This window comes from Protopterus annectens, chromosome 5.part0 (assembly GCF_019279795.1).
Source record: "Protopterus annectens isolate FY-2018-M chromosome 5.part0, PAN1.0, whole genome shotgun sequence".
NCBI lineage: Eukaryota > Metazoa > Chordata > Ceratodontiformes > Protopteridae > Protopterus > Protopterus annectens.
Window position 1 is genome coordinate 702,278,521 of NC_056735.1, and position 15,431 is coordinate 702,293,951.

Genomic DNA, 15,431 nt, shown 5'->3' on the forward strand with positions numbered 1-15,431 from the left:
TTACAGCAGCAGCTGTTTCTAGGTGTGGCAATGGGGGGTGTAGTGGGTGAGAAGGCCCTCATGGTATAGTCAACTACAAGTTTACAAACACACAGACACTGTTATTCTCAGTAATGCACACTGACACATTTGTCAGTTCTGGGGTCCATAGGTGCAGGTGTTCCTAGGTGTGTACTAGGCTAATGTCCATGGAGAGATGAGAAGAGTAGGGCATGTGGGTACACTGGTATCATACCACCTGACATTTTTCAGCAGGCCATCTATCAACCGATGCCACTTGAGTGATCTGCAGAGTGACAGCTAATTCAACATCTAATCATCTGGTTTTCTCTTGCAGAGGGCCAGTGAGGTGTTCCAATTGACATGTATGCAACATATATTACGTAACATGGCCAGTGTCTGGGTTAGAGACCTGTACCTAAGCATGTTCTGTTGACTGTGGTAGTCTGGTTGAGATATCCATGGCATGTGGTGCATACTGGGTGGGGTTTCCTAGCTGCGGCATTCATAACACAGGTGGGCAGACATGTCAGTGTCAGTCAATCATAGATTGCCTGTAAGCAGCCAAGATGGATACCTGACATCTGCACATCTGTAAAGAGGACAGACAGAAATCAGCTAGGCAACAGGTTATGCATTAGGATGAATGTTTTGATAGAAATCTGACACTGACAGGTATGCCATAACTACATGACAGCAGCCCACAATGACAAGTCCTAAACACATAGTAGTTTATAGTTAATAGCCACATATCAGATCAATATCCAATAAGAGATACTTAATAAAATACAGCTCACCAAGAACACGATAGTCAGTACTCAGAGTCCAGCTTTGCATGCAGGGGTGTATGGCTCCAGTACTACAATCTGCAATCTACTCTTACTTGGAAAAGCACTGTTAAAAGTAGTAATGTAATAATATAATACATGCAACTGTGACTGCATATAACCTGGGATACCACCCGTCTATGAGACACATACAAAGAGAAAAGACTGTTGTACTAGCCATGTATACTCAGGTGTCCCATACAGTATACTCACACCTCTTGCTACTTTAATGACAGCACATAGAAGTATGTTATGTACATGGAATTAAATACACTTATCAAATATGTCATTACCCTGCTATTTTATCAGACTGGAATGTGATCACTGGTTACCAGGGCTGAGCAATGCTTAGCAGGTGCCTATTCGTTTAACTGTATGTTAGCACTGCTTACCATCACACAAACCCAAACAAACCCACTTAAAGCTGCTCAAAACTGCCTTAACTACTCTGTATCAAACAGCCCTTGTTCTGCCTAGCAACAAAATAAACAGCTCTTGAACCAGGGACCCTGTATACTATAGTCACAGCAGTTAACCACTAAGCCATCAGATCTATGAAGATGTCTGTTGTTTTTTCAAATATATCATTCAGTACACATACTGAATAGTGAGCAACTGCTTTGACTACTACAATTGTTTAGTACTTGTAAGTGAAAACAGTGTTGAATCAGTCATGTTTTTATATATAAATATACACATATCAAATAAATATGGTTTGATACATCTGGGAAGCTATATACAGCACTCATGTTTACACATAAGGATATGGATATATATACACAAATATAGATATATGTATACATGTACATACACACATATATATTTATATATGTGTATATATATATATATATATATATATATATATATATATATGTGTGTGTGTGTGTGTGTGTATGCATACATAACATATGCCCATAATATGTAGTGGAGTCATACCTCAGCACCATAAGTCACAACGTCTTAGTGCAAGGGAATGTAATGTAAGTATTACAGGTATAAATGAAGAATGTTGCTACAGTAACATGGGTTGTGTCAACAGGCATGTTGTGTAGAAAGTCACTTCTGATACTGACATGTATGCCATCAGTTATGACAGACATCATAAAATCATCATAGTGAAGTACCACACAAATCACAGTAATGATCCTGTGGAATACAGCAGAAATATGACCAATAAATGTGGACGGTCTGACACAATCTGGTCAGTCCAGAGGTATACACAGAACTCCTTAGTGCAAGACGTGTGGACCAAGCTTGACACAGGGCGTGTTTACAGCCATGAAAATGGTGATATCACACAAATACTGGAATAGATAAGCTCACACAGTTGATGCATTCACACCCTCCTGTCTGTCCTAACACATATTAACCGGAGGAGCAGAGGTCCCAAGCCCACATACTTCCCACTAGTTAGTGACATACAACTTCACAGCATCTCACTGCTTTTTCAGAAATACACAACACGTATAGTGGCCAGGCAACAGTACATCTGACAAATATCTGGACATAACATCACAGTAAATACACTGAGCTGCTATGCATGTCACAAAGCACTGTGTACACTACAGGCAGACTGCCACAACACTGACCCAAGTTTCCTATGGGGGAATACACATGTACTTGCAAATATAGCAGGCACTACAGGCATGCAACAGCACGGAGTAACAGACAATAATGTGAAAGTGCATACCCACAACCAATCTCAACACAGTCACAGTCGCATTATGGCAAGCCTAATTAATAGTACAGTTTATGGACTGTGTGAACAAAACCATCCTCATATTTGCCACTCAAACACTAACTCTACATATACTGGTCCAATTCCAGTGGCGGTTGGTGACTTCAAATCAAAGGGGGGCTGCAGGAGACTGCTGAATGGGTGGGGTAAATGGGAATGGGTGTGGCCAACTAGAAAGGAGAGGGGCTATGTTCAAAACCACAAAATCTGTAACTTAATTAAATACGCTGCCCTGGGTGCCAAACCATCATTATGAGAGTCCAATCAAGACAAAGTGAAGTGTAGAAGAAAAAAATATTTCAATGCATTGGCTATATGACAGCTTACTTAATATCTAGATGGAAACAAAAAGGTTGTGAGGCATTTAAAAATAAATTACTTTTTAAATACATTACAGGAATGCCAGTCAAAATCAAGTATAAAAAACAAGCAGCACTCAACTCAAATAACTTCTCCTTGCACTGCAGTTCTAATTATAACTTATATTCAGCTTTATAAAAGTACCAAGTCACATGCTGAAAGTAGCAATCTGTGTGATACCCCCACTTGTAAAAATGTTTCTTATCCAAAAAAGGCCTGCTGCCTGACAACAACTATCTACTTGTTTCATGGGGGAAATGTGATCAAAGAAAAAATGAACAGCAAACAAGAAACAAGCCCAAGATAAATTGCTTAAAGGATTACTGCACAGGTTATGGACCACACATGATAGATTGTCATTCTGTTTAGTTTATGGGTAAAGCCTACAACGATGACTGCATGTCTCCAACAAATGTAATGAGCTTCTGAAAATACTGTAATCATGTCCTTTATTACAAATGCTGTCATACGCATTTCAATACCTAAGGCTTATAAGTTATTTAGTTATGTAAATATTCTCTGCATGGCAACGACAAAAAGGCTTTCAATGTTGGTAATTCTTTAACAGTATGCTTATTAAAGCTTACTTGCATCTTACAATCTCAGACAAGCTTACCTGATGGTCATTAAAGCATTGCTACTTAAACACAGAGCAACAGGCACTGCTACAACATGTATTTTCTGAATAAGAAGCATACATCAACAGTATTAAAATATGACAGAAAAACAGAACATACTACAAAATCAAGGACAGATGAAAAACCACTGTAGTACGTGTGCCTACCTTGGATGGGGGGATACTCTGCATACTTACACTGCATAACTTCTCCTTGCCTTGCTTGGACACATCCAGAATCACTACATGGGGGAGTGGGGTGCAACACGTATGTCACAATTTGAAATGTCTCTGTCTGACGGTGATGGTCCTGACACATTTGTCATACCTCTCAACCTCAGAGCAAGAAATCTGGACAAATTCATAAATAGAACTGGGACAAAGGCCCAAAAAATAAGGCAATGTTTAAATATTGCTCTTATAAACTTGGAAAGATAATAGAATAGTAGGTCTTGCATTAGTATGAATTTTCTGAAGGGTATGAAATCTGAAACTCAAATTTCTGTCATTATTTTATAACTTCAGACTTTAATGATTTGCACTAATTTGCCAGAAAACCACAATTTTATGAAAAAATGGACCAAAAATGTGATGCAAAAATATAAAATAGTCACACAATACAGCTGGGAACCTGTCAAAGAAGGGACACTTTTTTAGTATTAGTACTGTTAAGTTGAGCAGCTGACAAAATAAGAGAATCTACATGCATTTCTGAAATAAAAGTAATCTATAACTCTGATCATTACAATTATTTATTAATTGTAAACCCTCCACACTTTATTCCAAAATTGCCATTTTGCAGAGGGATTATTAGTGGGAAAGCAACAGTTTGAGCCAAAGTCGGGGACAGTTAACAGGTTTTGATATACCTAATTCTATAAAGTGATTTATTTGCATGTACCTCTCAACCTCTTAATGCAGGAAATCTGGACAATGCCATATATATTGGGGGAACATACAGACAGTACTAAAATAGCTCTTGTATAAACTTAGCTGACAGAATAACAGGTCTTGCTTTAGCATGCATTTTTATAAAGAGTATGAAGTCTGAAACTCAATGTCTTATTATTTAGTGACTTCATTCCTAAATTATTTGCCAGAAAACCACAAATTTTATGAGGAACAAACTAAAAATAAATGGAAAGTGGAAATATATAGCTCAGCCAGGGCTGTGTTTGAGTTTGCTGCCCTCCCCCCTGACAAAATCATGGTCGAATGGGGCCTCCCCCCTGCAGCTATTCCAATGTCCCATTACTTGGCTATTTCACCCCATTTACCTTAAACACTGTAATGTGCATACTGCTTTACTTCTACTATGATTTGAATCTCATTTAAAAGCTTTATTTTACATTTTAAAGCACAAACACTAATAGACATCTGCTAAACAAAGTAATGCAGTCTCACAATAAAAATAGACTTAGCATTAAAACTTCTCTGCCCTTGAAACTCACATTCATTGAAACAGCATTGAAATTCACATTCAAAGAAAATACATCTGGCCAGTGGCAGATAAAGATTAACTTTGGACTGTTTTCAAATCATAGGCCCCTTGCACATGAAACATACAGGTGTTCTTTGATACACCTTCCTGACTGTATTAAATTATATTCCTTGTATAATACTGTGCAGTTGTTAGAGGGCATTTTAAATTTGGTTTGAACATTTTTTCCAGTAAACAATGAAACAAAATGTGCCAGTAATGACAAAACTACCCAATTCAGAACATTTCCATCATTAAAGTCCACTCAAACTTCTACAGTCCCCCAGTATCAGTAAATATGCACAATCTCTGCAGAAGTAAGTCATCTAAATAATTCCATATTAAAGAGATCTGTAATTAATGAAGAGGTTGCTGCTAGCAAACAACTTTATATTTCATTGTTTCATCTACAAATGAAGTCCCTGTTGCCCTTGAGTAATAAATTGCCCATGTTACATTAAAACATGGTAAGCTAGTAATATTGTAATAGGGAATGGATGGCAAACTGATAACAGGTTTATAGTTACTAGGTATCTCCACCAAAGAGGACATTCTCAGGACTGCAACATCCACCCTTTTAAAAGTACAACACAGTACAGTATCAGAAATGCATCTACATACTGTGGGAGTAGAACTCACAGTCTTCTACATCGAAAGCAAGTACACTACCTGTTCTGCTATTAACAATGCAAGCCGAATGAGCATTAGCAGCACTAAACTTCTCTTCCCCTGAAGCTCTTAGCTCCTTGTAAAATCCATTAAACACTCAACTGTATCTCTCAACTTTGCAGCACATGAGCACAAGAAATCTGGAAAAAGACAAAATATATTGGGGGGGGGGACAAAAGCCCAAAAGACAGGGACACATTTTAAACATTACTTGTATAACCTTTGAAAGTTGCAAGAATAAAATGCTGTGCTACCACCATGCATTTCATTGCTAAGTCTTGAACCCAGCACCCTGTGCATTATAGTCAGAACAACATACCACTATGCCAAATCCGCTGTTTCTAGAAAGACAGGAAGACTGAAACATAAATGGATATCTTTTAGTGAATTCAGTTCTCACCATAGCTCTCAATGTCTTAGCACAAAACACCTGGACAAAACCAATAATGGGGAATACAGCCCCAAGCATATTCAGTGAATTTAGTTCTCACCATAGCTCTCAACCTCTCAGCACAAAAAAACATGCACAAAGCCAATAATGGGGGAATACAGGTCCAAAACATAGGGACAAATTTCAAATTGATCTTATAAACTTAGAAAATTGCTAGAATAAAATGTTAAGTGTTACCATGTCCTTTCTGAAGAATATGAAGTCTGAAATTCAAATGTCTGTCATTATTTAGTGCATTCAAAATCCAGAAAACCACAGATTTTATGAGGAACCGAACAATAATATGAGGCAAAAATCTGAATCCTATTCACAAGTGGTGGAGGGTAGGAAATTCAGGCTCTTGCTACCTACACCCAAGGTTGAGGGTTTGAGTCTGAGTTACTCTCTCTAGCCATGAGTTATAGTTAATTGGGGCATCACACACACACACACACACACACACACACACACACACACACACACACACACACACACACACACACACACACACACACACACACACACACACACACACACACACACACACACACACACACACACACACACACACACACACACACCAGTACCTGAGTGAATCCAGCTCCATCCATTCAGCAGTCCTCCAAGTCCATGGCAGCCAAAAGAAGTGAATCCAGCTCCCTCCATTCAAAAAAGCCATAAGCCAGTCCTCCAAGTCTGCAGCAGCCAAAAGATGTGAATTCAGCTCCCTCCATTCAAAAATAAGCCGTAAGTCAGTCCTCCACATCTGTGGTAGCCAAAATAAGTGAATCTGGCTAACTCCATTCAAAATAAGCCAGTCCTCAAAGTCAGTTGCAGCCAAATGCAGTTCCAGTTCTCCTGAGTGCAAATGCAGCAGTTCCTGTTTCCTGGTGCCAGAATGTGCCATGCATGCGTGTGTGCCTCAGCTCATTCTGAGCATGCACAGATTGTAGACCTTGCAGTCTGATCCCTTCCACTCCATGCAGTTGTAACTGCATAGACTTCTGGGGCATCTGTAGATTGCTGCCTTCTTTCCAAATCCGGACTGGTTAAACAGCAGTCCGGATTCAAGTTTCTGAGGAGTTCTGGGATTTTTTTAATTTTGGTTTACAGCTGGGGTTGGGGTGCTGCAGTCCTGTAGTCCAATATCACGAGCCGCCACTGCTATTGATGAATACATGAAATTCGGTCTTCACATACAACACAATATTTGTAAAACACATTTTAAACTTAGAACCCTTTACAAACACAGTTGCTTCCTAAGCCCAACCACAAGATTAACCCTTGCCACAACTTACTTACTGCCCTCTCTCCTGTATGGTGCCCCTCTACTTAACAACATCCAAAGCTCAGCTAAACTCAAACTTGAAACTTGCTACAATAAAATCTCCAAATTCGCAACCAACTCCAAGTACTCCACCCATCACTGCACTGCCCTCAAATCACTGAAATGGCTAGAGCTTCCTAACTACCTCTCCTACCTGCAACTAACCATGGCTCACAAAATGCTCTTCAAACCCCAAGACTGTCCTGCTCTGAGCTCAACCATCATTTACTATCTCCCTAACAGGCTATTTAGATCAGGGGTGAGAAGCTCTTACTGGTTTACAATCCTAATCTCCCACCTGGCCAGCTTCTTTACTCATTCTCAATAGCCAAGAGCTGGAATGCTCTACCACCCATTAGAACTATTCAAAATCTCCATCATTTCAAAACTTCCCTTCATAATCACCTATGCTTTTGCTGGAAATGTACTTGTACAAAGCTCCCATAGAAAATTGTGTAACTCCCAATATTCTTGTCATCACTATTTTTGGTAAAACAGTAATACTGTAGAGACAGCTTAGAGATCCTATAAACTATGTAGATACTTAATTCTTTGCTGATTCTTTAAGACTGTACACTTCTGTAATGGTTCTTTCCACAATTTTACATACTTATTTTTGTAAGTGACATTTTGTTTTCTGCATAATTTGATCTTTGTAATGTTTAACTCTCAATTTTTAACTGTTAATTTCTATACTGTAGAGCTTTTCTCCCCAGGCCTCTAATAAATGGGTTTTATTAGGCCCAGTGGACTTTCCTGGTAAACCAAATAAATAAATAAAAAAATAAATGTTTATGCTGTGATTAATAAATAACTTTCATCAAAGTTATGTTTATGAAAGTTTAATAAAGGTCGTCAAATGTCATTTGGTGTGATGTGTTTATCGAAGGGGACTAGGATAAATATAATTTTTACACATACAGAACATAGATGGTGTGCTATGGCAATAAAAAACAGGTATAAGTATTAACAATATGTAACTAACAGTTGAAGAAATTCACATACATAGAATTTATATAGTGAAAGCTGTACTTTGATGTTTGGTGCATAATTTCTGAGATATTTTTTATGAAAAGGCAAAGTAGTGATACAAAGTTATGACCCAGGTAAATATAAACAACAGAAAAAATTATCAACAATAAATGTAGATTTTTGCCTAGTAAGTTCAAACAAACTGAATATATACTAAGTATGCCAATTAACAGTGTTGGAAAGTTGCAGGATACATGCAGAATGCCAAATATGTTATATTTACGGTGAAATTGTTTGGTAGAAAGTACAGCTGTGTAAGCAAACTTACCATAATGATAGATGTTCAAATGATCACTGCTACAGTAGCCTTAGCTATATGTGTTATAGCCTGCTAAGGATATAACTTTTCAGCTTCCAAAGCTGAAGGGGACCTTCTATGTACACAAACCATTACCAGCTTGAGCAGAGCTGATGTAAAAGCGTGGTATGGGTGTCAAATCCTTCAGAGTTTTCATGCCACCTGAGAGAGTGAGGCTAGAGCCCTGAAAAGGCCAGTGTTATGAAGATAAAAGTCTTTACCCTGGCAATAAAAATATGCAAAAATAAGAGAGTTGAAGGAAGGCAGGGAACAACTACTGTAGCAACTATCATTTAAACATCTACTGTTATTTTAGGTTTAGTTACACAGTTGTGCTATGTTTATCATTTGATCACTTCTGCACTAGCCTTAGCTATATTGGTAGACTACCATGGATTATACTAAGTGGGAGAAGGAAGAACGAGGGTCTAGGAGCCCTTGGAGAATGGTTAGACCTGAAGAAGTAATCTAGTTTGTACTGCTTTGTATAGGTATGCACAGAGGAAAATGTTGTTACTTCTAGAATTCAACCCTCTCCAAAAACTCACAGATGAAGCCAATACCCTGGTAGAGTTAGCCTTGACCCTGCCTGGAACTGCCTTATTGTTGTTGTGGGTATAACAACAGTTTATAGCATGTGGCAACCATATGGATATAGTCTGTTTTGAAAGAGGTTGTCCTTTTTTCATACCTTCATAACAAATATATAACTAATTAGAGTTTCAGAAAGATTTATTTCTGTCAAGATAAAGTCTGAGTTGTCTGTGGATATCCAGAGTATGTAGAATCCTTTGTCCCTTGTAGGCCTTGGAAAGAAGACAGGGAGATAACTTGGCTCATCATAAACTTTAGGCATAAAAAAAGACTAGTCCTTAAAGAAACCCTATTTTTATAGAAATTATATAAAGGTAACCCACCATAAGAGGCTGTAACTCAAAGATACTCTTCTTCCAGAAGCCAGTGCAATCATCAAAATGGTTTTCCTTGTTAAGAACATAAAATCAACCCAATAAGCTGGTTCAAAAAGAGCAAGAGGTAATTTTTTTCAAACAAAGTTAAGACCCCAAGGAAGAGAAAGCTCTTTTCTAGGAGGCTTGGTATGTAACACTCCTTTCAAAAATATTTTAACATGGGAAAGCATTAAAAGAAGGGGTCCATGGGTAGACATGCTGGAATGGTTGAAAAATGAACCTTGATAGAGGAGTAAGAAAGGCCAGAGAGAATAATAACTCACACAAATATCGCAAAAACAGAGAAAAGCTAGCCTCAAATAGTCCTGGTCCTTCTCTTGTCACCAACTAGAAATCTTTTCCATTTGCTAATACAATATTTCCTATTAGCAGATTTCTTTGCTTCCTTTAATACCTTCAGCATGTCCTCTAAAAATAGGTGTCTGAAAGGTTTTAAAACTTTATCACACAGGCAGTTAGTTGAACTTGTTCTGAGTTGGGATATATTGAACACCCTCTGTCCTGTGTGAGTCATCCAGTCTTTGATAAAGCTTGTAGCAACTGTCCTTAGTCATTTCCAAAAGAAGGGAGAACCACTGTTCCCTAGTTCAGAAGGCAGTCACCACAATTATCTTTGCAAAGTCCTTCTGAATCTTCAAAATGACCCTGGATATCAGTGGAGAGGGTAGAAAAGCATACAGAAACATGCCTGTCCAAGTATATGAGAAAACATCTGTTTCCACCCCTTCTTGCATGGAGTCCTGGAGTGGTCACTGTATCCCAGTCTACCATTGCTAGTCTGCAAAGAGGTTAAGATCTGGTTCCCCCTGTTTGTTTGTGTACCACATTGCTGTGGTATTACTTGTAACCACTTGTAATGGTCCTGAGATCCATAGATTATTGAGAGAGTTGAGAGCATTAATTACTGCCTGTATCTCTTTTATGTTTATGTGTTTTGGTCTGTCTTTTTTGTTCGAAAGAAGTTTACTTTTCTTCCCATAGACACTACTACCTAGGTAAAGTCTGAGGTGTCTGTAGTTACAGACTGCTGGAGCTGGAAGGGAAAATAGTAGACCTGGATTCAGATAAAACTCTCCATGAAAGAAGTTCCTTTTTCACATGACCCAAACCAGGAACTTGAATTGTAATGGGATGCTGATGTTGAGACCATACTGAGTCTAGGTACAACTGAATTTTTCTCATGTGAAGTTTGGCTAGAGGCCTGCTCAGGCTCTGGTGTGAGTAGAACAATTTAGGAAAAGGTGTAGATATCAATCTACTTTTTCCTGTGGAAGAAAATCTATTTGAAATGAGGTATCTGGGAAATACCGTAGCAAACCAATCCTGAGAAAAAGAGTCAAGCAAGAACTTTTGGTGTTTTCCTGAAACTCCAATTTGTGTAGGAGGTCTCTCAGTCAAGTGAGAAATTCCAAAACACCCTCAGCATGATATCACCGCATGAGTGGTGAAGGAGATGCTGTTATGGGTACAACAGTTGGGGCTGCTGGGGTAGCTAGCTAGCTGGCTGGCTGGCTGCTGGAGAGGCTAGCTGACTGGCTAGCTGCCTGCTGAAGTGGCTAGCTAGCTGGCTGGCGGGCTGCTGGAATGGCTAGCTAGCTGGCTGGCTGGCTGCTGGAGTGGCTAGATAGCTGGTTGGCTGGCTGCTGGAGTGGCTAGCTAGCTGGTTGGCTAGCTGCTGGAGTGGCTAGCTAGCTGGCTGGCAGGCTGCTGTAGTAGCTTGCTAGCTGGATAGCTGCTGGAGTGGCTAGCTAGCTGGCTGGCCAGATGGCTGCTGGAGTGGCTAGCTAGCTAGCTGGCTGGCTGCTGGAGTGGCTAGCTAGCTGGCTGGCTGCCTGCTGGACTGGCTAGCTAGCTGGCTGGCTGCTGAAGTATTAGCTGGCTGACTGCTGGAGTGGCTGATTGGCTGGCTGGCTGCTGGAATGGCTAGCTAGCTGGCTGGCTGGCTGCTGGAGTGGCTAGCTGGCTAGCTGTCTGCTGGAGTGGCTAGTTGGCTGGCTGGCTGCTGTTGTGGCTAGCCAGCTGGCTGCTGGAGTGGTTAGCTGGATGAAGGAATGGCTGGATGGATGGATTAATGGCTGGCTGGATGGATGGATGGCAGGCTGGATGAATGAATGGATGGCTGGATTGCTGCCTGGATGAATGGATGGATGGCTGTATGACTGGCAGGATGGCTGGCTGGATGAATGGATAGTTGGCTGGCTGGATGAACAGATGGCTGGCTGGATAAATGGCTGGATGGATGGATGGATGGATGGATGAATGGGTAGCTGGATGTCTGCCTTGGCTGTTAGGAAGAAGAAAAGAAAAAGTCTTGGTCTTTTTCTTTAGCAGCTGTAGAAGCACTAAAAACAAACCACTGTACAGCCGCAATCTTTGTAGGATTCTTTCTTCCCCTTCATGAACTGCAGCCAATTGCTGCATGATTTAAAACACCCGGATCTAACAGGGAATAGCTCTGCCTGCATGTCTGGGGTGGTGTCATAAGTGAATTGTGGAAAAGCCAGAAGTGACTGCGTCTTTTCCATGTAGATTCAACGTGATCGAAAAGTGGGACTTTTCAAATATCATTACTTTGTACAGTGGGCAATGGGATGAGGCAGCTCAACCCGTGAGTGTCCCGCTAATAACAGGACAGGGGGCAACCTTACAAATGTGAAGGAGGAAGGCTGAAAAATCTGAGAAACATTCTGAATCAGCTTTCCTCTCCCAGCATGCTTTGTAAGAACCTCTGCAGCAGCTGGTTCAAATATAATCACTGTGTCTATTTCAGCTTTTACATTCTCTGCAAGGTTTTTGTGTTTGCAATTAAACAAACCATCTCATAACATACAAGTATCAACAACTACTGTTGACATGTGATGGTCAAAGGCATCGAGGGAATTATAAGCACACTTCAAAGAATGTTTAGTCTTTTGAGACACAGATGCAGTAACACTACACAAAAATGATTTTTCTTCAGATGATGAAAAAGAAGCCATAATGCTCCTTATATTCTCAAAATGGCCAGCATAAACTTTAACATTTGAGCTTGACAATTAACCATTTTAAAAACAGGTATTGTAGAAGACGCCATGTTTTTCCCAACATATCAAATGAGAGCGAGAGTAGCATTAAACAGATATTTAGCACCTGCTGAGTTTACCAAGGAAACCACTACGGGTCTGATCTGGGGTTTTAAAATAAAAACTTATAAGACTGAGGAACTTTCTACAATCTAACTGCTTTCTTGGGGGTCTGCAGGCTGGTTGCCAGACAAGTTATAGGCTGTAGTAAATACGTCTGGAAATGCTGGAAGAACAACAGGAAATTAAGTAGATTCCAGAAATTCCAGTTATAATAAATCATAATACATCTTTAATGACAGTGAAAGATCACTGAGACGACTAATACATTCTGGATATGGTTTCAGAAAAAGAAAACCCTCCAAGGGACTATCTGAAGAAAGACTTTCCTCAATATCAGAATTAAAATCACAAGGAGAAGTTGGCCCCCTTCACAATCATTTTCCAGTTCAATGTTCTGAACAATCTCATATAGTGAAGAATTCCTTTTTTCTTGCCAGTAACATCAGATTTGGTAGGGTCAAAACCCTGGACTAAGCTCTAAGCTAAGCCCAATAAATAAGCCCTGTCCAAAGTAACTGGTACAGGTGAAGATACATGTCTAATGTTTTTGCTTTTGTTTGACAGGAAATTCTAAAGAAATATGCCTGCTTCTGACAAGCAATACCTCCCTGGGGACAGGCATCCCAGTCTGGTCAGACAGAGATGTATTGCCTGCTCTTTCCTCTGTGACTGACAATAGTGGCTCTCCTTTGCCACCAAAGGCACTCCGACAGGACATGTAAAACTTCCTATATATGGTGGCTATAGGGACCACACCAGGGGAAGTGAAGGAATAAGATGAATGGTCAGAAGAACCAGAAAGGGCAACGTCAGATTCACCCATCTGCAGCTAGGGCAATTTAGTAGTCTGCTGAAGGGGCAAAGGCTGCTTAGATTTTTTTTTCTTTTTGTGGTTGGAAGAAGGAAGAACCAAGGAACTGGTAGGTTGTTTAATGAACTGGAAAAAGATGCTTGAATTCCAGGGATGCCTGGCAACAGCAGCTGATGTATAATTCAAAAAGATGATGCATCCATCAAACATACAGTGAAAAACATGATAAACACTTAGTTCAGCTCCCCAAATAAATTAACACAGGATTATGAAAAGAAAAACAAGTTTTAACTTTGTTTTATCATTTTTCCCTCAAAAGTAAAAAATATGTTCACAGTAAAAAAGTGACTAAAAGTCATATGGCAGTCTGTAAAAACTCTTTTTCCTAACCTAAAAATAACATTTTATTTCAGAAAAGAGTTAACTTTCTCTCATAAAATAAAAGTGAAAGATTTTTTTCCCAAAGAAAAAGCCCAGCAATAGTGAAGTGTTAGCCTAACAATGATCCTTGATAGCCACCAAGAGGAGTACTCTTTGGGGGCAGGAAAACACTGAAGGGCTTGGAGGCCAAACATCTCTTTTTCTTTTGCTCTGCTTGAGCTAGTAATGGCTTGGGAGGGTGAAAAGTGACCATAAACTTTGGAGGCTGGCTGTTGTATCCTTATCAGGATATAAACTATATAGCTAAAGCTTCTGCAGCAATGATCAAATGATGAACATCAGATTTGATATACCAAAGCAAAGCATAACAAATATGGGTTCATGTCCAAAAAACTTTATGGAATGTCTCAGACAGATGAAGGAAATATGTATGAGAGAAAAAGGAGTAGAGGAAAAATTCTGGAAAAGTGGGGTATATCAATGATAAAGATTCTGATAATGGCAATATTTGGTATGCGAGAATGATGGGAAAAGAAGAAAGTATAGGAGAGAGGCCATTTTAAGGAAATAACAAAAATGAAAGCGAGATGGGAAACTGATACACAAACACATACCTATAGATCTATATATGTGTGTGTGTGTATATATATATATATATATATATATATATATATATATGTGTGTGTGTGTGTGTATATGAGACTTGGTTATGTAATGATATTTGAAACCTTATTTAGGGGAACCTTCTGGCATGTTGGCAGAAAAGTTAAGCCTCCATTTTTTATGTAAATATCGTTTACTTATTCATTTATGCTTTGACAACCATGCTAACCCCAGTAGACTAGTGGCCTCTTTTCATAGCAGACCCAAGGTGGTATTAATACTACTAGAGAAAATTTGGCCAGGGCACTGGGGAGCTTCTCCTACTTTTGTTGGTAAGTGCCGTGGGACTTTCAACATCCACCTGAGCTATCACCAAGTCAAACAATTGGAACCTGGTTTACTTTCTCATCTAAAGGATGGCACAATAAGGCATGCAGCACTCCACTAATGTAGCAGTTTAAAAATTAACTTAGTCACCTGGAGTGGGAATAGAACGCTTAGCCTTCTGATCTTCCAGCATCAGAAGTGAACATACTACCTGTTGAGTCACTGATATTGATGTTGTTTGCACATCCTTGTTTACTAGCAAATTATTTTTGTAAGGAGGTGCTTGTGGTATGAAGTAGGCATAGTAAGTCAGTATGTTAGCTTTCAGTGGGTATATATTGGAGTATAATTTTTTATGAGTCATTGATAGTTTGGTAACTCCAGACAAGCAAGCTTGCTTAAACTTCACAGTAGTGAGAGTGGGAAGTGCTGTAAG